Source organism: Capsicum annuum, chromosome 5, assembly GCF_002878395.1.
Source record: "Capsicum annuum cultivar UCD-10X-F1 chromosome 5, UCD10Xv1.1, whole genome shotgun sequence".
NCBI lineage: Eukaryota > Viridiplantae > Streptophyta > Magnoliopsida > Solanales > Solanaceae > Capsicum > Capsicum annuum.
In genome coordinates this window covers 182,835,454-182,860,563 of record NC_061115.1, presented here as the reverse complement: position 1 = coordinate 182,860,563, position 25,110 = coordinate 182,835,454, and the positions used below count along the sequence as shown (strand labels likewise).

General features: G+C 35.2%; 1 pseudogene; it reads right to left on the bottom strand.

The window, feature by feature from the left end:
- Positions 1-1,983: 1,983 nt before the first annotated feature.
- Positions 1,984-4,817, bottom strand: LOC107872566 (annotated as a pseudogene).
- Positions 4,818-25,110: the final 20,293 nt, after the last annotated feature.

Genomic DNA, 25,110 nt, shown 5'->3' with positions numbered 1-25,110 from the left:
TTTGTTGTACATGTTGATTTTTTGCTTGGTTGTTTCCACTATTATTGTCCGTGGGATGTCTACCATCATTTTTCTTGAATTTTTTCTTCTTAGACTTCAAAGTAGTATTTTTGTTAGTTTCAGGGGCAACATTATTTGGAAAAGTTAAATTTACCTTTGCTATGATGTTGTTCTCTTCTGTTTGCAAAAGTGCATCTTGGCCCCTTGCCTTTTCTTCCATGCGGATTCTCATTATCAAAATCTTAAGAGAAGTTTCCTTTTGCTTGTGGCACATAATTTTTTGAAATTCCTTCCACGCAGGTGCAAGTCTATCAATTATGCCACAAACAATAAGGTTATCTCCAACTTTGACTTCCTCAGATCTAAGCTCGCCAACAATCATTATGAAATCTTCAGCTTGGTCTACCATTGATTTGTTATCCACCATTTGAAGACGGAAAAATCTGCTAGCAACATATTTTTTCGCTCTTGCCTCCTCAATGTCATATTTACTCTGTAAGGCTTTCTAAATTTTCTTTGCATTAGAATAAGTTCTATTATAATAGTCATAAAAACTATTAGATAGACAATTAAGAATAAAATGCCGACACTTGTAGGAGTCACCATCGTATTTTTCAACTTTCTCTTGAAGAGAGATAAGTTCATCGTCGGTCATGGTAGAGTTATCTACTTTGTTTAGGTTTTTCTCAGTTAACACATAAGAAACATTGAGAAAACTTAAGTAGAAAAACACTTTACCTTTCTACCTCTTGAAGTGAGTACCGTTGAATCAGAATGGCTTGTTAAGATCTCCCATCTTGACATCCGCAAAATTTTCTGTTATTGCCATTGAATCTTCTTAAAATTGTAGGTAAAATTACAATAAAAATTACAACTGAAAATTACAAGTGAAGAAAATAAAAAACTATCTTCTTCTTCTTCTTCGGCTGAGGCGCGGATATCTCACTCTCTTTACGGAGATTCAAACCCACTGCAGTAAATTATTTTCACCGGACCAGCAGTAATCTTCTTGACTTGTCCCCTCCAGGATATAACAACCTTCTCACAAAGAACAACACAACAATTCTGGACAAGAGTTGAGTTCAAAGTTCCACAAAAAGAACACCTCCCTTCAACTAATGAACTCTCTTTTTTACTATCTTTTGTGAACTCTATATTATCTTGTGTATGAAAAATATGCAAAACCACCTCTATTTATAGGTGAAGAAGTCTTCCATGCAATAAATAAGAAGATAAATATGGTAGATGAATGGCATAGAAGTTACAAGGGTTACAAAGGTTACAAGAGTTACAAAGATTACTAAAATAAAGACGTAGAATAATGGTGGATGTTATAAGAATTACATGAAATTAACTTATGTCCATATTCTACCACCACTAACTACGAAGATTAATGGCTCATGACATAAATAAAATGGAAGTTAGAAAGTTGCAAATTTTAGCAATGCAACGTGTGTGGTTTACTATACCAAATAAAGATCATAACTCTTTTAAGAGTAATTGGCAATTGAAGTGAGGATTGCTGTCAAGAATGTAACTTAAAGCATTAAAGAGCTAATGCCCCTCACTGCCAAACTGCCATGCAAAATAATAATATTAAATAATAATATTAAAATGCAACATTACTATCTTTTATAATTGATCATGACAAGATCAAGTGTCAATGAAATAATAGATCATACATAAAACTGTATGATAGATTATTTATTCTTATATTCTTGCTTACAATTGATCTTTAATAAGTTGATAACGTAAAAATTCATGATATAAAAATAAAAACACTTTCCAAATTTCAAATGATATTCGATTGTTCTTAGTTCTTTAAAAAATATGAAGTTTATACAAAACTGCAGCAGTGTGAGTAAAAGGAAGGGAAAGGAATTCAGGAAATGATCACTATGGATAGGAATTTATGTGTATAGAGCCTACATGTAATCCATACTGTTCGATAACTTGGAAAAATGGTTTGTCACCTATTATAACAGGTTAAACTACGCTAATAGAGGTAAAAATATGTTAATATTATTAATGTATATAAATTAATTTCATTTTTATTTACCTTTGCCATTGTGAAAGAGGTCGAAATTAATAAGGGCATTATACGTGCTTGAAAATCTTCATGATGCTAAACTATTGACTTTGTAATATTCACCAAACTCTTGATCGATATCCTTCAACCTGTCCAAGATAGTAATGCCTTTCATTCTCTGGGGAATCTCCTTCAACTTTGAACAATCATGGATACCAAAACCTATAATAAGAGGCATGGAACTTGAGGATAAATGCCATCTTTCTAGCTTCTGAAGGCCATCAAGGCGAAGAAACTCTAGTTGACAAAAGCTATTATTACCGCATGTAATTTCTTTTCCTTCATAAGCTCCTACTAAATCAAGATCCCTTAGATTCGGCAACATTCCTAAAATAGGCATTGGATCTTCCATGAGTTCTGACTTCCAAAGAACCATCATTGTGATGGAATTTGGAAAACCACCTCTGAGAGGCAATTTATCTATTCTCCCCTCTAACCACAGTTTGTCGAGCTTTCGACAAGAAGTAAGATATTCAAGGGTTGGGAATGATTCATTAAGTTTACAACGCAACATAAGAGACCTAAGGTCTTTCAAGCTGCCGATGTTATTTAGGGAGTACGAATGCATACTATCGTACATGCCTAATTCTTGAAGTCTGACTAAATTAACAGGATCAACATCTCTCCACTGATCACAACAACTGTATTTAAGAACTTGAAGGCTTGTAAGTTTGCTTAAAAGTTGCAGCGGTCTTGAATACAAAGCAACTATATGTCTTAGATTTACTAGGTTAGTTGTCTCAGGAGGTAGCACGCATAAATGTCTGTAGTCATTCAAGACACGAAGTGTCTGCAAATTCTTGAGGTTGCCAATGGAGGAGGGGAGATAATAGATACCTCTCAAGCTTAAGAACTTCAAGTGGTACAAACATCCTACGGCATCAGGTAGTGTAGTTCCAGAACGAATCTCCAAGTATAACACATATATATGTCGGAACACATTATAATACTTTAGGAGACCCATGTTACAAAAATCTTGATCAAGGAACATAAATGACCTTAACTTCAAGATAGAGAGATCAAGTGAGAGGTACCTTTGTGCTTGACCATGAACGGCATGTCTAAGACATGAGGAGGATAGGGAGTGCTTTCTTGGATCATAAATGTCAAAGAAGTTTACCTCCAATGCCTTCTGCATGGCAAGATCCCGAAGTAGATCATGAATGTTGCATCTTACATCTGTTTTCCAACTTGTACTTACTACTTGAATCAAGCTACGTCTTGCTAATTCATCTAAGAAACCCTCAGCAACATCCTCTATTCTCTCTTCTCCTCTTGGTATGAATCCTTCCGCGATCCACAACCACATTATGTTGTCAACATAGATCAGATGATCTTCTGGAAAAATACCAAAATAAAGAAAGCATTGCTTGAGCGCAGTTGATAAATCATTTTAGCTTAGGGATAGTATGCAAGAGATTTCAATTGAGTCATCTTTCATATGCCGCCAAAGGTGTGCCTTCACCTTTTGCCATTCTTGTATTCCTGTTTTATGCGAAAGCAGCCCACTTAATACAACGATTGCAAGAGGTAAGCCTCCACATTTGTCCACCATATCTCTAGCTAGTATTTCCATCGTTGGGACCATTGCTAGAACATCAAGAAGTTTCCTACGAAAGAGGTCCCAACTTTCTTCTTGGCTTAGAAAACGGAGTTTGTGGACAAAACCATTGTCATCTGCTCTTTTAGCAACATCCTCCTTCCGTGTGGTAATAATAACTCTACTGCCATTTTTGCTATCTGGGAAGGCTCTTCTCAGACTTTCACATGCTTCTCTCTGCCATACATCATCAACAACCAGTAGGTATTTGCGTTCTTTCAATAGATCACGAAGGTAAATTTCTAGATCACTTTCTGTCATCCTTTCCAACAAATCTAGAGTTTCCTTAGTGCGACCTTTGATGGATTTTATGATATTCTTAAGGAGGTCCATGGTGTTGTACTCCTGAGAAACACATATTCAAGCACGTGCATGGAAGCTAGTGATTAGACTCGGAGAATTGTAGAGATTTCTTGCTATAGTAGTCTTGCCTAATCCACCCATACCATAAATGGAGATGACGCCTCTGCGAGGGTCTGCTTTGAGAAGTTCAGCTAGCAACTTTTCTACAACATCCTGAAAGCCAACAAAAATATGATTTTCATCTATGTAAGAGGTAGTTCTCCTCAATTTTCTAACCATAGCAGACTGATGGTTTGTCTGATTTCTTGGCCCTTCTGGATTATCAATATCTCTAATGCCATAAGTCTTTCGTTTGCGAGAGATATCCATGACTCGTTTCTTGAGGCATTGGATTTCCTTGCCCACATTGTAGAATTTGGTCTCCTTCCTACATATCATACAACTAGTGCAAGCCTTCAGAAGACTAGCAAATCCATCGTCATGATCACCTTTATCAACCTCAGAGATGTAAGTTTCCAATACAGCAACAGCGTCATTAGCAATAGAGTTGATTTCAAATACCCATTGTTGAACTCTTTGGTCCTCAATTAGCTTCTCCTCAGCATCTTTGAGGAAAGACTGCATGAAGAACAACTCATTTCTCAGCCACTTCACATCCTCTCTCAGGCTTAAACGCAAGGAAACTTCTTGTACGAGAAAATCCCCCATTCTTTCAACTGCAAACGACACAAATGCATCAACCATCTTCAAGAAATAAAATTGATAACAAAAATAAAATTAATTTTGATTTTGGTATGTAAATATCATGGTGACTAATGTGGATGATATATATAGATAGATACGTGTAACATAAAATCTGCTAGGCTTGGTCAAGTCCATCGTTAGGTAAATAGCGTGTGGGGAAAATGAAAAGAAAAACCATAGTAAATGAGAGTGAAATTCAATTTGCCCCACTAGACAAGGTATGAGAAAATGAATGACTGAATTTTTCTATATCTTTTTTTTTTTTTTGGATTTCCATATGTATCCCGTAACTGCATTGGAGCTCCGACTAATTTGATTAATTTGAATCGTGCAGTACAGGGATCATTCTGGGATGACTCTTCCAGTAAAATTTTCTTTCTACCCAGAGCTCAAACTCAAGACCTCTGATTAAGGGTGGAACAAGCCCGCACAGCGACCATGCTGGTGAATATTTCTATAATAATAATATCGGTAGTTAAACTTAAGGTTCTCAGGTTAGTTTCCACGAAGCCGAGTAGAATATTCCAAGTGAAACAAGCCAGCAGATTCCCACTTGTTTTCTTCTCGAAGGGAGTAGTTTTTATTTTTAAAAATTGACGAATTCAAATTAGTTTAATAGATGATCCTCTTTATTTTATTTCTTATAATTTATGGACAGTTTAAATCACAATATATATATTCCATTGGGTAAACTGAAAATTTTGTGAGAAAATATTAGATTATGATCTAAAATTTTATAAGTTACTGCGAATGTTAGACGACAACCTAATATTTTATCAATAAATTGAATAATATACAAAACATTAGATTTGAGCTAACATTATTTAAAAGGATAATTTTTTAAAGACTATATTTGCATCACTTTCAAAAATAAAGATAAAATGTAAATGATAACTTAAGAAAGAGAGTATTTGCATAAATCAACCGGAGTCAACTAAAATGCTCTCAAAAGAAATGGTGAAATTATAATTAAAGTACCAAAGATTTAAATTTGTAAACTTGTGAGTATGACTACTCGTGGAAAATGAACTATCTCGTACCAAAATAATTTTAAGAACATTATATGAATATTAAAATGCTATAATAGTCCTGAAGGTTTGAACTTAAAAATTAACTTTAGGATATATCATCATGAAATTCGAGAAAGAGCAAAAGGATCACATTTCCAAAATATTCAAGATTGGGTGGAAATGACGCTCGTCAGGGACAAAATAAGGATGATAACCTTGGGATGGTTCGACACGTAAAGAGGAGATGCACAGATATTCAATGAGAAGGCGTGAGAGGTTATGTTGATTTATAGATTTATGAGGAGAGGTAGAATTAGTCCGGAGAAGTGTTGAGGACAGATGATTAAACATGACATGACACACTTACAGTTTACTGAGGATAATGATCTACATAGGAAGATATAAAGGTCGAAAATTAAGATAGAAGTAAATAGTCTAGTGTTGTTTAGTTTCCCTTATTAGGATGCACTCTTCGATTCTATTATTATTACTTATTATTTTGTTTGTTTAGTTATTACATATTATGTGTAGTTGCAATTTTTTTTTTATCTATTATGTTGTGCAACATTGTTCACTACTATGCTATCCTTCATATTTGATTTTATTATGCTTTACTTAAACCCAAAATTTATAACCACTAGAGTTAGTATGGTGGTTCAACGTCATGTCCGCAAGAGGTCGGGGGTTCAATCCCCACCTCTGGTGAATGGAGCAAATTCTGTGGCTAGTTTCCTACCGCTTAGTGCGCTGACAGAGGAACAGAGGATTAGTCTCCCGACTGCCCGACTGTGAGGATAATACCTTGGGATACCAAAAAAAAAAAAACCCAAAATTTATCGATTTCCACGAAACCACGAAATAGAACATTCCTAGTGAAACAAGCCCAACAGATTCCTTTTTTTCTTCTAGATGGGAATGATTTTTATTTTTAAAAAATGTGCTACCAGAGGCACGAATTCGAATTAATTTAACATAAATTTTCACGAGATTTCCCTTTTCAAAATACTTGTTTAATAGATGATATTTTTTTTTATTTCTCTTGCAATTTATGAACTGTTAAATCACAACTTAGCTAAATATTTTTTATTGAACAAACTGAAAATTTCATGAGAAAAAATATTAGACCAAGATTTAAAATTTTATAAGTTAATGCGAGCGTTTAAAATATAACTCAATATTTTATCAATAAGGTTGAACAATATATAAGTAAATATTAAATTTGAGACTGACGTTATTCGAAATGCTAATTTTTTGAAGGCTATATTACACCACTTTTAAAGAAAAAAAATGTAAATGGTGATTTAGAGGATGTTTGGATGGGCTTAAAAGCTGGTCAAAATAGCTTTTAAGCCATTTTTTACTTTCTGAAGTATTTGGCAACTTCAAAATCTGCTTAAAAAAAAGTCAAAAATTACTCTTTTTAAGTCAAAAGCCAAAAGCACCTTCACCCCTACTTTTTATTTTTGGCTTATAATCCATTCTAATTTGACCAACTAAAAGACAGATTTATCCCTTGTAATTCTCACATATTTCAATATTGTCATCATGTTTGTCTTAAACATTTGTTCTCTTCTACCATTTTTGTGTTTTCTCCCTATTTTGTGTCTCTCTTCATGTATGTATTTTTCTCTCCATTTTGTATCTTTATTTTCATTTTTTTTAATGGGTTGCTAGCAATTTGATGCTTATGGAATTTATGAGGCATTGAAAATAATTATTTTTTTGGTAGTTCATTTGACTGAAACAAAAAATTTTAATGTATCGTTAGCAATTCAACTTCTTTTTGCGCGACTTTTGTTCAACTTTCATGAAGAAAAACAGAAAATCAATAAACCTATTTAGCTGAAACAATAATTTTTGCTCCTTTTTGAATGTTTTGGTTCAATTTTCAAAAGAAAAAAATCTCGTAAAACAAAAATGGGTTAATTAGTGTAGCAAAATTCACAAAGAAACACGGATCTATATAGGTGAAACAACAAATTTTGGTCCTTTTTGGATCTCTTTTGTTCAATTTTAAGAAGAAAAATGGAGCACAAACAACTTATTCATTCATGAAAATATTTTTAAAAATAAATGTATTAAGTAGTTTATACTGAAATTGAATTAAAATATAAGTTAATTTTCATTTAAATTATTTTAAAAATAAAAATCTAATAGTAATCAACTTTATATAATGTTAACAACTATAAGAGTATTTTAGCCATTTTGACTAAAAGAAAGTGGTTAACAACAATTGTCTACCAAACACATCAATAATTTTTTTCAGCTTTAACACTTTTATCCAAACACGTAACTGTTTATTTTTAAAATAAGTTTCAGCACTTTCAAAAACACTTTTAAAGTGCTTTTTAAAAGCCATTTTTTCTGCCTATCCAAACGGACTCTTAATTAAAAAGAGAGTATTGGAGTGAACCAAGTGGAATCACTTGAGGACTTCTGAATTAAAATGCTCTCAAAAGAAGTGTTGCAATCAAAGCAGTATTAGGGGTCTTTGATAGAGTGTACTAAAAAAGTAAGTTAATGTATTAATAATATCTTATTTGATATAATTTTTCATTTGGTGTATAATTTTATATTAATGTGTGTATTACTTATATCATTTTTTATGCATTAATAATACAAAGAGTATCAACACTTGCCTTAACTTGAGAAATTATAAAATTATTCTTCATTTTGGCTCTCTTCTCTTTACTTTGCCACATAATTCATATCTTCTTCTTCCTTTCACTTAATCAAATATTGATTATTATTTTTTTATTCTCAAGATTGATCATACATTCCTCCTTTAGGAACACTTTACATTCCTCTCCTTTAGAACCTCTGCAAACGACAATAAAAGTATATAGTTTATTATTTTTTTGTTAGAGAATAAAAATTGAAAACACCCAGATGGTGAGTATCCATTTTTGCTCTTACTCTTCTTTACACCTAAAAATAATTTCTAGTAAGTTTCTTAATACTTTCTACTGAAAGTTCTATCCAATGCTTCATACTTTTCAATTTTTTTAATCAATTGTCATATCAAGAAGAGGAAGAGAAAAAATGACTTTGATTAGGATGTTTTGTTACTGGGATGAGGATATATATTTATAAATAAATATTGTTTTTACAAAACTTATATAAGACATATATCAGTATTATTAATACACTTTATTTAGTATTATTCTTATAAACTGTACCAAATGTTATCTTAAAGAGTTAAAATTTGCAGACTTGTGAGTATGACAACTCGTGGAAAATGAATTATCTGTTATATTAATATTAAATTATTATTGTTATGTTCGGACAGGATAAGCAATACCATAAAATAAAAAAAGAAGAAGAAGACACACAAATTTACGTGAAAATCCTTGATGGGAAAAATCATGGACAGAGGTGGAGGAATTTACTATAATGGAGAGGAGTACAACGAGGACACGAAAGTCTCAAAGACGTATATAACCGTCCAAAACAACCCACTAAATCACATTTATATAATACATGCATACAAATAAATCCTTGGCCCAAAAACATACAGGTTCATACCGTGGGGCCAAACCTCCGCACCCCCATCGGCTCGATTCTTATGCTACCACCACAGATCCCACAAAAAATTACAAACATAGGTCGCACTGTGAACTTTTCAGGGCCAGATCAACAAAATTCAGGTCACAAACTCTAACAGTTATCATAGTCTTGATCGAAATGAAAAATCACACTACAGGACAATTATAATTTCTTCAAAATTTGAACCTAAAAATTGGGCTTTAGGATATACCAGTCTTGAAATTTGAAAAGTGCAAAAGAATCACATTTTAGACATTTAAGATAAAATGAAAGTGGCTATTGTAATGGACAAGATGTAAAAGATAAGGTTAAGATAGTTTAAATATAAGATAATACCCAATTACCCCCTTGAACTATACCCAAAAAGGCTATGACACACCTCAACTTAAAGGGGGTCCTATTACCCTCCTGAACTAATTAAAAGTGTAATTTTGACACCCTTAGTGCCTACATGGCACATATGTGGCACATACATGGCACAACACACTGAAGTGTCCACGTAGGCACACGTGTATGCGACGTATATGCCACATAGGCACTAAGAGTGTCAAAATTACACTTTTAATTAGTTCAAGGGGGGTAATAGGGCCCCCTTTAAGTTAAGGTGTATCATAACCTCTTTGGGTATAGTTCAGGGGGATAATTGAGTATTTTCTCTTTAAATATTTAAAGAAGAGATGCACAAAGTTTTATTTTAATGGTCAGAGGAAAAGGAAACAAAAGTGATTCCCATAAATAGTAGTGACGAACGAAATGACAATAACCTAAATCATGAAAATAGAATTGTGAGAACGGTAAAAAGGTGTGAAAAGTTAAAAGATTGATTATATATAGACATAGGAAAAATATTTATTTCAAAAATAATTTATATTAAAATGTATTTTGAAAGCCAATTTATTTACTTGAGGCAATGGCTAACTAGCACATAGTGTTGGCGATATGTATGTCATTGTTCTTTTAAAACATTAACACTTGTTAGACTTGAAAGCCAAGTGTCATTTTGCATTAAAATATTTGTACAACTGTTTGGACATTTGTCAATGTCACGATCTAAAGATATAGGAGGTCATGATGGCACTTGTCGCGACGAACCTTGACAAGTAATTCTATCACCCAAACTGATACACGAAGGGGAAGAGACATAAATACCCCCAAGTAAGGCTTCTGGAATGAAGCCAAACCTCATAGATGTGATAAAAGCAAAAAGAATAAAATTAACATATGCAACCATAACTTTCAAAACCTAGTGTCAACAGTATGAGAACGTATTTAAATACAACTTGAATCCAAATGAGTACATAAGATGTCCAAACACAAAAGAAAGCTCTGTCTCAGAAGTGAAAATAAAGACATAGTCTATAAGAAAGGTAGAGAGGACATTCGGACGCCTAAAAATCATTAACTACCTTAAAGGATCCAGTAATCGTCCGAGACAAGCAATGTGGGGCGCGCTCGAACCTAAATCTGCACCGAAAATATGAAGTAGGAGTGAGTATGGTCCACTTGTACTTAGTAGGTATCATAGGCCGATCGAGCAAAGTAGAAAATAAAGCATACAAAATACGTACTAAGGGCAGGTCACCTGCGATCAAAAAATGTCCCACAATAGTTGTATAATATCCATATATATAATATAACAACGCACAATATAAGGATACAAACATACACAATATCACATGCAAGTAGAACAAAAGAGGGACATGTATAATCAAGAACATTAAGTACAATTAAAAAAAGATAGAACAATCAAACGTTAACAAGTCAAGATATAGAACAAATAGGTAGATGACAAGTCAAAATGGCAATTCAAACACAACATAAACATAATAAAGCAGGTGTAATGTATATGATGATGATGATGCATGTGATTGACACACAACCTTGAGTTTGGTACACAACCTTAAGTTTGGCACGTAGCCTCAAGTTTGGCACACAGCCTCAGGTTTAGCATACAACCTCAAGATCACTAATATCCACAACTCTTCTCAGGCATGATCCTTTGGAGATGGTCCATAAAATCCAATATCTGATACCAATATCTAGTATTTCAGTGTTTCTAGTATTTTCAAAGCATATGCATAACATAAAATAAAAATCAAGTGCACATACATGACAAGTATATATAAAGCAATAAAATAAATAAGTGAAATGATGTGTATGAGACATGAGAATGACGATGCAATGTTCACAACCATTCATAATGAGTATTTCCACAACCAATCCATATGATGTATTTTCACAACCAATCCACATGTTGTATTTCCACAATCAACCACAATGTTACAATTCCACAACCACACGAGTCAATATCCACTCATTACTTGCGTTTTATCCATAAATTTCCACATGTCTCATATACCAATAAGTATGGATATATCACAATATAATAATGAAACTATATTAGACATTCAACAACACAATACAATTATTCATATGTATTCAAGGCTGTCAACACCACATAGGATCCCACACGGTCATACATATCACATCATATCTCAATTTCAACAATTACATCACATGTAGGCCCCTCCCATGGGCTCAACACATAGATATCCATTTTTCATGATTACTTCCTACTCTTAATGTACATTTTATACCATCATTTACTACCCAACCTAGTCTAAAAGAGTTAAGCCATAACCTACCTCAAAAGCCAAAATTGAACTACTACACTTTGAACCCACGACCTTACTTTTCATGAACTTTCCTAAACTCCACTAAAAACATCAAATAAGAAATTTGTGCATCAAAATAAATCCAACGACACTCATATTGACTACTTTTGATTCAGGATCAAAACGAACCTCCGAAATGAATTTTAAAAAAAAAGGGCAAAATCATAACTTTACTTTAAAAACATGTTTCTCAATATTTTTAGGAATCTACAGCTGAAAATCCAAGTCAAATCGAGTAAAAACGAGGTTCAAATCGAAGAAAAATTATTTTTAAGCTTTACCGAGTAAAATCTTTAAAATTTGGGTTAAAATCAAGAATCAAAATTGTTTTGAAGGCTAGATTAATGAAAAACTAGTAATTATAATATTGAAATATCATTCAAGTGAAAAGGTGTGAAATTTAAGAATTTAAAAATTCAAGTTAAAATCAAGCCCTAAGATTTTTTAGATTTTTTAAGAATTTAATCACGAATTACTAAGAAAAGGGGTGATTTCTTACCTTAAATCTATAAGAGAATCAAGAAATAGATGTTAATTTCGCTTCCCAAGCACCCACAAGCTTCACTTTAAGCCCTCACACTAATTTTTAGCATTTAACTCTCAAGAGAAAGGTGAAAGAATGAGCAAAAATTGGATAAAAAAAGGCTATTTATGTTGTACTTAAGTACCAGATAAAATAAAGCCTAAATCACGCTTGGGGAATGCGATTTACCCTTTAAATTTCCTAAATCATTTAACCTGGTGCACCAAATTTTTAAGTCTAAACGAACTTCGATGGGGGGTCCAGGATTCATTCGGAGTCCAATATACAAAACGAACTATGTAACCACACTAAATTCAACGCTCTAGACTCAATGGATATATTAGATTTTCAAAAAAACATCGTTTTTATAAAGTTAACCCCCGAAATTTGAAATTGTATTTTTCCAAATGGAGGGTCAAAATAAGATTTAAAAGCCGTAAAATCACACCAAATATGTTACCACCCTAAAATCGGTATTTCGAATCTGCTAGCAAAGTTATATTTTCCATTTGAGGGCGTTTTGATCAAATGTGGGTCCCATACTCATATTTCTATTTTTTTAACTTTCCAACCAATAGGTTGAAATGAGTTCGGGTGCATCAAAACCCGAACCAAGGGTCTACCCAAACTAAAATTGATATTCCAGAGCTGTTGGTGTAGTCCATTCAACTATCTGCCTCATAGATCAAAAGATATCTACATAAGTTACAAAATAAGGCTCTCAAAGCCACTAAAAATCACAACATCGCATAAATGGTACCAAAATGCATCGAGTACCATGCGAATCACCCTTACACCCCAAGAATTTCATAATGCAACTACGGGGAGGGGTAAAATAATCAAATTACATAGAAATACACATTTCACATAGTTTATAAAAAAACTGGTCGTTACATCATCCACCGTTAAAAATCTAGTTCATCCTTGAACTAAGACAAAGAAATACCCAAATCAATGAAGAGCTGGGGATAGGAACTATGCATATCAGACTCAAACTCCCAAGTAGACTCATTGATAGGTTGATGTAGTCACTAGACCTTAACCACAGGGATCACTCTAGCGCGCGACTGCCTAACATCCCTAGCCAAAATGAAGACTGGCTCCTCAACAAAAGTTAATTATTTATTTAACTTAACTGACTCCCAACAAATAACATGAGACTCGTCCGGAATATAATGTGAAACATAAAAATATGAAAAAATTGATGAACAGTTGATAGATCAGGGGGCAAATCCAACTCATAAGCCATATCACCAACTGTTGAAGAATCTCAAATGGACCAATATACCTGGGTATAAGCTTGACCCTCTCCCCAAACCTCTTCATACCCTTAATGGGTGAAACTTAAAGGAAAACACAATCACTAACACAAAAGTCTCAAGGCATGAAGTCTACGATCAGCATAGAACTGCTACCTACTCTGAGCCACTCTAAGTCTATCCTGAATGACCCGAACTCTATCCAAAGACTCACAAAGCAAGTCCTACCTCGAGGTCTCACCTCTAAAATATCAAACCAACCCACTGGGGAGCGACAATGCCTAATATATAATGCCTCAAAAGGAGCCATATCAATAGTAAAACGGTAGCTATTATTATATGCAAACTCTTATAAAGCCAAGTATTGTTCCCACAGGACACCAAAATCCATCGCGCATATGCGGAACATATCCTCTAAAACTTGATAGTCTATTTTAACTGGCCATCAGTTTGGGGATAAAACAATGTTCTAAGATCAACCTGAGTACTTAACTCATCCCGAAAAGTCTCCCAAAAATGAGATATGAACATAGAACCTCGATCTAAAATAATGGACACCGATACACCATGATGACACACAATTTCAAGAATGTAGATACATGCCAACCTCTTAGTACTGAATGAGATCTGAATCAAAATAAAATGAGCTAAATTGGTCAATCAATCCATAATGACCCAAACACTATCAGAACCATGACATGTACGAGTCAAACCAGTCACAAATTCCATGGTGATTTGTTCCCACTTCTATTCGGTAATAGGTAATCTCTGAAGCAAACCACCAAGTCTCATATACTCAGCCTTCACCTGCTGACAACATAGGCAATGAATCTTATGTATCTCGCCTTATAACAACCCACCAGTAGTGTTGTCTTAAATCACGATACATCTTAGTCACACCTAGATGGATGGAATATCTGGAATAATAGGCCTCCTCCAAAATCAATCTAATCCAATCACCCACACTCAGCACACAAACTTGACCCCTAATCTTTAAAACTCCATCTGAATTAAGTGAGGCTTCTTTAGCTTTCCCACTCAACACCCTATCTCGAATCAATCTCAACCTAAAATCATCAAACTAATAAGCTCAAATCTGCTCTATCATAGAAGATTTAGCCTTCACAAATTCCAAAACATGCCCAGGTGTCAAAATATCATGTCTAACCATCTAGTTAGCTATAGACTGAACCTCTAAGGCCAAAGGCCTTTCCTGGGTCATAAGATGCACCAAGCTACCCATGCTAGTCGACTTTTGACTTAAGGCAACCGCAACCACATTAGCCTTGCCCAGATAATAGAGAATGGTAAAGTCATGATCCTTAAGCAACTCAAGCCAACGACGCTACCTAGTATTAAGATCTTGCTGGGTAAAGAGTGCTGAAGGCTAAAATAATCTGAGAAGATCTTACAACAGACTCCATACAAGTAGTGCCTCCAAAACTTCAAGGTAAACACAACTGCGCACAACTCTAAATCATGGGTAGGATAAGTTCTCTCATGAGGCTTCAATTTTTGAGACGCATAAGAAATCACCTATCCCCCTACATCAATACAACACCCAATCCAACACCTGAAGTATCACAAAATATGGTAAAACCCATACCCTCCTTGGGTAAAGCTAATATAGAAGTTGAAGTCAACATATCCCTTAGATTTTGAAAGCTCACCTCAAAAACATCAGACCACTAAAAAGAAAATCTTTTTCTGAGTCAACTTAGTCAAAGGAGCTATAATAGAAGAGAAACTCTCAATAAAACACCGATAATAACCTGCCAAACAGTAAAATTCCAAATCTCAATGGGTGAAATAGGTCTATTTGAATCACAAATTGCTACAACCTTGGTTGGATCAACTATAATACTATTGTAATGCCTCGAGTTTCTACCTCAGATGCTACACGATGCTTACGACCCCGAAGGACCACAAGCTAACCCATGTCTGATATTTGCTATGAACACTGAATAATATATTGTACTAAATGTGAAAAATAGGCTAAAATTCCATAAGGTTCAAAATATGAAATACTGATAAATAATAACATCTAATAAGAACATCTGAATCTAAAATACTATCTGAACTAGTCTAGTCTGAAAAGTCTCTAACTAAACTATTTGAATATGGAGTTGATGGGACAAACCCCAAACTAACCCCAACTACTAAAATACTGAAACTAGTTAAATATTGAAATAAAAGCATACCCTCGATAGATGAGGACTCACTACTAAATCTGCGACTACTAACTAGATTTGTCTAAGCGTGGTCAGGAACCTGAGCATCCGAACCTACGATATAAGACATCATAGCACAAAGAAAGAGTATGCATCAATATTTGGAATGTACTGGTATGCTAGATGAGGTAAGGCTGAATGCAAGGGTTCATGTGCATGAATAGTAACTGACTGAAGATATAGAGTAACTGAATGTAAGAGTACGTGGATAACTGATACTACTAAAATCACTAAGTATATAATACCGTGGATATACATAGATATATACTGTATCTGAGCTTTTTGAAGCTGAGTACTGAGTTTTGATAATTGAGTAACTGATATCTAAAGTTATTAATAACTGATTTACTGATACTGATTGACTATGTCTGACAGTCCTGATTTAGTTACACTGAACTGAGTTCTAAACTAAGACTGAAACTAAAATTATAGGAGGAAATCATCTAACTGACATGCCCTAAATTTGAGCTGATAGGGTTCCAAGCTATGACCTCAGTTGGAAGGGTGTTAGTACCGTGCCACGGGTACTAACAATGGCTGTGAGTTAACCCTAACTGCCAGGTAGACATTTTGTCAACCCCTAACTGGTAGGAAAAACTCATAACAGATGTGTCAGCCCTTATCTACTAGGAAGTCATCTCAACCTACGCTGGCTACGTAGTTTTATAACTTAGGGATTTATACTAAGGGTCAAACCCTACACTAATAGGAATTTCCCCATCCCTGGGTTCTCTCGATGCTGAATCCTACTCCCAACAGAAAGACACTGATTATTAAACTGAACTGAACTAGACTGTTACTGAGTTTTTTCTGAGTTCTACTGATCGTGACATGACTGATACTTTTCTATAATTAACATTAGCTCTAGATAAACAACTACATTGTCGTGTATTAAATACCCCCAGGACTCGATAGTATGAAAAGTAAAGCATAACATAATCTTGAAAAGTATAACAATGTATACTTGTGCATAATTTATTTATATAGACATTTCATCAAACACTTGTAGGGCATAAGCTTGTACATATACTAGCATGTTATGATTTCATCATTTAATTCACATGAACATTCTCTCAGTCACTTGGGGAGCACAACCTAATGCACATATTCATGGATAACATATAAACATGGCAACTACAATGCCCAACTTGCAATTTCATGTGTTTAACATGCTATTCATATAATTCCTCCTAAATACTATTCTATTTTCATGAATCTTATCATAATCATGGATTGAAAACCAAATTAACATCATAGATACATTAATCACTTTGTAAATTCAAGGGTTTATCAAGATAATCACATATTCATCACACATGTTATGCAATTTCATGAACTTGCACTTAAATCATGGATTGAAACCCAACTAATATCATGAACATGAATTCAATCTAATTCAAACATAAAAGTTCATAATTCAACAATCTTGTAGTTTTAAAAATAGATTTGTGGACTCTATAGGTGAAAGGAACCCATAGATGAACACCTAACATACCTTAGAAGATTCTTTCTTGAAGGTTCTTAGAGGAATTCTTAAGCTTGTTCTTGATTTCTTGAGCTAGGGTTTTTGCCTCTTTGAGAGAGAATGTTTTATTCTTGAGAAAAAGTGAGAAAATAATGAGGCAATAGGTTATTTAGGGGTTTAATTTTGTGTTTAGACTGATTAGGTCCATGGAAAATACTCAGTTACCCTGGAAACAATTTAAAAATTCATACTGAAGAACCTGATTGGGTGCTTGGCGCGACTCGCCACTATCGCGCCATGCCTCTGGAAATTGACAAATGGGAACTGGGGGCTTAGCGTGATGCGGTGGGATTGCGTTGAAACACTGGAAATGGAAAACTACGACCTGGAATCTTGGCATGACACGGTACAATAGTGGTGCCTCACTGGATGCGATTTTACCCCTTGGCGCGATGCGCCATAATCGCAGAGTCACACTGGAAAGTGACAATTGAGAAAATGGCTGGTGGAGCGATGTGGTGGTATTGCAATGGCTCACTGGAAAATGATAATTGCTATTTGGACGGCCTCCATAACACGCTGAAGTGCCAGTTGGCACACTGTCTTACTAAAATAGCTTTAAATCTTCGCTCGGGTGTCAGATTTAGGCAAACTTTATATCGTTGGAAAGTTAATTGAATTTTCTATGCATTGATAGGCTCTAAACTGAAAAATACTGAGTATTTTAAAAATTTTATGTAGGATAACTCATGCATTAAGATTTAAATTAAGTTAGGGAAATATGGGGTGTTGCGTATCTCCCTCTTTGGAACATTCGTCCTCAAATGAGACGGATTAAGCTGAGAAACACTGATATACTGATTCTTTACGCTGAACATATACAACTGAAACCTGACTATAGGACTGAACTACTGACAAACTGAGTTTCCATACTGAACATGCATATATGATGCATGGAATACATGAATAAATTGATTAATGAATGCATGACTGATTATGTAACAACAAAGAATACCAAGTTTATAACTGTAACTGAATCATAAAATCGAGTAAATCTAAGGAAGGTTGTTACCTTAGGCTGAGAATATCGATGAACCTGAAATCATTTATTGGACATGTATAAACGGGAACATAAGAACATGACTGAGTCTGAAACATGATATATGAACTGAATACCATGAACTGAACTAATTTCTTGAATACATGTCATGACATAGGAATGATTATACGGCTAAGATTTAGAATGAGAGAGGTAACTTATAAGTACCCGTTACTTCAAACTAGATCTTATTACATGAAGAGAAAATTAAAAGTTTAGGATATAAAAGCTCGAGGGTTATAGTACATCTCCCCCTTGGGATATTATGCCATCCGAAGTATGCTGACTTGGCCGAGATACTAAGGAAAAGTTGGGACGATGCATGAGGCACCTATAAACTGAATCATGACTAAATATCTGAGATTTGAAGATGAGGCATTATACATGAACTGAGCTGAATTCGCAACTATCAGGATGTTTCATTTTGGGATAGGACGACTAGATGGAAAGATAGGAAGCCATCCAAATTTGTCCACCTGACTGCTAAAATAGAATACTGGCTTTACGGACTAACTCATATTGAAAAATTATACTTAACTGGAGCATTTCCTTGACACTCTTTCTATAAGGTTCTAATGACTTTAGGGGTAAGGAATCTTGGCATGGTCTTTATAAGACATCTGAATAAGAAACCACAATATGGCCAAAAAAATTCTGTAATATGGGCGGCACTGATAACCCTACCTACTGAGATATGAGGAATAGAATATTTACATCACGGATTTACGAAGAGGTCTGAAATGAAGATATACATAAAATAGTCTGAATTTAACTGATCATTAGGAGCATAGCATAAGTCATGGGAACTGAGCATACTGTGAGGTATGAGTACCTGAGTCATAAGCTATATGACCTTAGTTAGAGTCTTTGTACGCATGGAACATGATTCGTAACACTGAGTAAGATAGAACTCCTTATACTAGGAACTGGAAGAGTACATAATTCTCGCTAATGTTCACAAATATGAGCTATGATCATAGAGCTAACATGTAAGGCATGGGTAGATATCGTGATAGCTAAAGTACAAAACTTTTCATTGAGGTAAGGATGGGTTGGGCGTCAACCTCTCCCACTGATTTTCTACACATACTGACATTATTACTAAAATCTGAAAGCCTAACTTGGTTACTTGTTCTACCATCCCCCCTTATCTTAAAGCCATTATTCTAAAGCTGTGAACCACTTAATCAACAAATCTAAACTAAACTGTCACCACTTTATTCTAGAGCCCAGGGGAGACACTGAGGAGGGCTCTACTAATATTTTGAGTCTGATACCAAAGTTGACCATTATATAGGGGTTATAAAGAAAGTAAAGCCTCAGGATCTAACAAAGTATAAATATAAGGATGAAAAACTCACAACGTACCTGTAACTATATTAGGAGAACTTTCCTGGTCATGGCGAGACTGGAGTGCATAAAACCTATTCTGGCGTTAACCACCAGTGGTACTGGAAGTAGTGCCCTGCTGAGTCGGGCGATCAGATGGAACTGGAGGATGACTGTGCTGACTTCGCAGACCAGCCTTAGGACATTGTTGGACTTTGTGACCTGACTCGCCATATCCAAAACACACATCAGTGTCGGCTTTACACATACCTAGGTGATTTCTACCATATTCTTTGCAATGTGGATGGGTACGACCGCTGATCACATTACCCTGGGTTTCGGAGCTTGGCGCCCCATCCTAATAATTATTCCTAAGCTTTGGTACTGGCGCACTAGCTGAAGATAGAGCTGGAACTGAAGACTTTGGACAAAATTGGGAATGGTTACCACCTTCTAACTTAGGTTGAGCAAAACTAAAGCTACCCGTTCTGGCTCTCTTATTCTTTCTCTCCTTCTTCTTAAGGTTCTGCTCCTCAATCTATTGAGCATAGACCATAAGCCTAGATATGTTCATCTCTTTAATTAACATCGTAGTCCTACACTCTTTGACCATGCTATCAGATACCCTAGATACAAACTTGCTCATTCTAGACCCATTGTCTACTACTACATGGGGAGCATACCTATCTAACTGAGTAAACTTGAGGGAATACTCTTTCACACTCATACTTCCTAGCATGAGATTTATGAACTCTAGCACCTTGGATTTTCTCAGCTCTAAGGGAAAAAATCTATCTAGAAAAGCAGTAGCAAACTCTTCCTACTCTATGGGTTCTGTATATGTGCCCCTGTCTACATTCCACTGCTTAAACCACTTATGAGCTACATCTTATAGCTGATAGGAATCTAAATCAGCACTTTAACTGGAAGTCACTCCCATGATATCTATCTGTGACTTTCTGAACTTGATCGAGGAACTCCTGTGGATCCTCTTCTGACTTAGATCCTGAGAATAGGGAAGGACATTCAGGTGAAGTCCGAAATCCTGTCTGCAACAGTATTGGCTATTGGGTTGGCCTGAACAACAGTTGGTCGTTCGTTCTAAACAACTATGAAATTGTCTAGAGTAGTAAATGCAGTTCTGAACTCTATATGAGAGACATGTTCATCCAGCGGATCTGCCTAAATGGGCTGAGGTGCTGACTGGTTTTCGGTGTTTCTCTCATTAGTCCTTTTGGAAGGCATCTTCTGTAAACAAAAGGAAAAAACTAATTATACTGAGAGTTTAACTTGAGCTCATGCTCGCTCTCATGATATGAATACTAAAAGATGAGAAACTTTTCCTAAAACATCTTACAGCATCCTGTCCATAAGTGTGGCACGCTACACACCCAGGCACAAGACTCTACGCGATGCGACTTTCAGACTCCCTAGGACTCTGTTGAACCTTAGACTCTGATACAAAGTTTGTAACACCCTAAGTTTTTACCTCGAATGCTACATGGTGCTTACGACCCCGAAGGACCACACACTAACCTATGTCTGATATCTGCTATGAGCACTGAATAATATACTGTACTAAATGTGGAAAATAGGGTGAAATTCCATAAGGTTCAAAATCTGAAATACTGATAAATAACAACATTTGATAAAAATATTTGAATCTGAAATACAGTCTGAACTAGTCTAGTCAAAAAAATGTATAACTGAATTGTTTGAATATGGAGTTGATGGGACAAATCCCAAACTAACTCCAATTACTGAAATACTAAAACTACTGAAATGCTGAATTAAAAGCATATCATCAATAGATGAGGAATCACTATTAAATCTATGACTGCCGACTGGATCTGTCTAAGTGCGGTCGGGAACCTGAGCGTCCGAACCTATGATATGAGACATCATAGTGCAAAGAAAGAGTATGCGTCAGTACGTGGAATGTACTGGTATGCTAGATGAGGTAAGGCTGAATGCAAGGGTTCATATGCATAAATAGTAACTGACTAAATAATTTAGAGTAACTGAATGTAAGAGTACATGGATAACTGATACTACTGAAATCACTGAGTTTATAATACTATGGACATACATAGATATATACTGTATCTGAGCTTTTATGAAGCTGAGTACTGAGTTCTGATAACTAAGTAACTGATATCTAAAGTTATTGATAACTAATTTACTAATACTGATTGACTGTGTCTGACAGTCCTGATTCTATAAAACTGAACTGAGTTCTAAACTGAGACTGAAACTAAAACTGTGGGAGGTAATTATCTAACCGACATGCCCCAAATCTGAGCTGATAGGGGTCCAACCTGTGACCCCAGTTGTAAGGGTGTTAGTACCATTCCATAGGTACTAACAATGGCTATGAGTTAACCTTAACTAGCAGGAAGATATTTTGTCAACCCTTAACTGGCAAAAAAAACTCATAAGAGATGTGTCTACCCTTATCTAGCTGGAAGTCATCTCAATCTATGCTGGATATGTAGTTCTATAACTCAGGGATTGATACTAAGGGTCAAACCCTAAAGTAACAGGAATGCTCCCATCCCTGGGTTCTCTCGGTGCTGAATCCTACTCCCAATAGAAAGACACTAATTATTAAACTGAACTGAACTGGACTGTTACTGAATTTTGCGGAGTTTTGTAACTTACTAAGCTCTACTGATCGTGACATGACTAATACTATTCTGTAATTTACACTAGCTCTAGGTAAATAGCTATATTGTCGGGTATTAAATACCCCCAGGACTAGATAGCATGAAAAGTAAAGCATAGCATAATCTTGAAAAGCATAACAATGTATACTTGTGCATAATTCATTCATATAGACATTTCATCAAACACTTGTAGGGCATAAGTGATACAATAAAAAGCAAGAAACTCACGAAGTGACTCAAAACAGTCCGCAAACACACTCCAAAACATTCCACAAATCACTAAGATCCTTGGACAGATTGGAGATGTCTCTCGAATTCACAACACAACACTAGAATGAGAATATAACAAGGTGTTTGACACCTACTTAAGCCAACCCAAACTAGATTAATAACACATAAAATGAAGAATAAGAAGGAAACAATTTCGGCCAACAAGAACAAACACAAACCGAGAGTAGAGAACAAGAATAATACATTAAGTTTGCAAGAATGAAAAGGATAAATAGTGAGACAAAGATTATTACAAGATTAAGAACCAAGTGTATTTCAACACTAACCACTAATTAATGTAATAATCAACACCACAATATTACGGTGACTGCCAAGGGAACCAACGCACCTCAAAATCCACTGTTTCCAAGCAAAGGTCAATACTAGCTTTTCCAAGCCTTAAACTACAATGGCTATTCCAGGTCCTAACTAAGACTAAACTGAGGTGTTCTACTCTCAAAGAGAGGACTTTCAATGTTTCAATATTACATCATTCATAAACTAATTATAAAAGACCTAAAATGTTCTATTTATATTATTCCAAGACAAGACAAAAATAACAACAATACCCTTAATGGGTGGGGTGTCCATGGAGTGAATTCAGGCCAAGTAAAGTGACCAAAATACCCTTAATGAGGTGACCAAACCGTGATCCATTAAGTATTATCCAAATTCGTGAGTCCTCAAGTCTTTAATACTCCAAGCAATTTTCCACTCACGGCCTTGTTTATGCTCAAAACGGGTCCTCCATGCATGTCCATGTGTCCTCAAGGTGACCACGTCTTGATTTTCTAGGCGTTGGCCTCTAAAGATGTCATCAAAAGATAAGACAACCATTTGATTTGTATCATCCTCCCCTTCTTGAAAAGGATTCAACCTCGAATTTGAATCTTGCAAAATCGAAGAGAGGACAAACAAATACAAACTCCTCATGGCATGAGGGTTAGGGTTTGCAAAATAAATCATCTCAACATGCGAAAGTTTCACATATTTGCAATATAACGAAGGATCCTTTGAATTAAATATTAAAAGCTCAATGAAAGTTGCACAAAGGATTTGATTACAGGAATCACCAAGTGATAAAGAAGCTACAAGGGTCCTAATGACATCACTTGGTCCTAAAGGTAGAATTAGGATCTCATGAGCCGCAAGACACAATCACCCTTTTATCCCTTTAAGAGACCACGAAAAGGGTGGTGATTCAATTGGTTCTAAAGTCCACAAGATCCATATAACATCATTACTCACACAAGTGGACTTACCAACAAATTTTGTACCTCTACATAAAATAAATCCAAAACTAGTATGGATGTCATCATAGGCAAAGAGGTAGTATAGGAAGGAATCAAGTGTAGAGGCATACACGGATGAATACAAACCTTTTAAAAACATACACTTTCCTTCCTTCAAACAAATAAACAACTCGGCATCCAAAAGTTGATATTCATGTAATTCAAGCACAAATGTATCAAGCAAGGATGCGCATTTAGAAACATTACCCCAAGGAGTCAATGCCACCTTTGTCCTTGGGTTTTCAACAAGGACTACACATTCCTTACCCTTAAGAGTACTCTCATCTTTCAAAAAGAGATTTCCATCTTTAAAAGGAATGTTGTCACACCATAGTGGGTTAACATATCGACTATAGCTTCCAAGTCAAGCTATACCATTATTGGCACCACTAGGTTCATTAGGAGTGATTATATCATCTTCAAACAAGACATTATACCTAAAGAGAGCATGATCTAACCCATGGGTAGATTTGGAACAAGTAAGGTCTTCACTCTTTGAAAGACAATTGTCAAGTTTCAAGAAGGTTTCATGCACAAGATTACTTTGCTCCCATCTTGTTGGCCAATAATTTCAAATACTTTACTCACTAGAGTTCTATTAATCATATCACACACATACTCAAGTGGTGGAAATTTTTTATAAATAAGTGGGTCAACACAATTTTCACACGACGATGTACTTTCATTCAACATAATAGCTTCAACACTAGGTTGACACAAATCGACCTTACAAGAAGCGTAAATTTGGTCATCTATAGGATCAACTAGTGTATCCACTCGCACAGCATGTACATCATCTACAAGTGGCAAGGAATCATTAGAATCACAAGTAAGTAAGCTACAACTCATACTCAGTGGGCTACTAGCCACACAATTATCAATCACACGCACCAAAGTGTAAGAGTTGGCTATTTTACCTTGAAGATCTTGAGTAGATTCTTCTTTACTGGGGTATGAAGGTCCTCTACAAGCTTGGGAAGCAACTTCTTTTTGACATTGTTCGACTTCA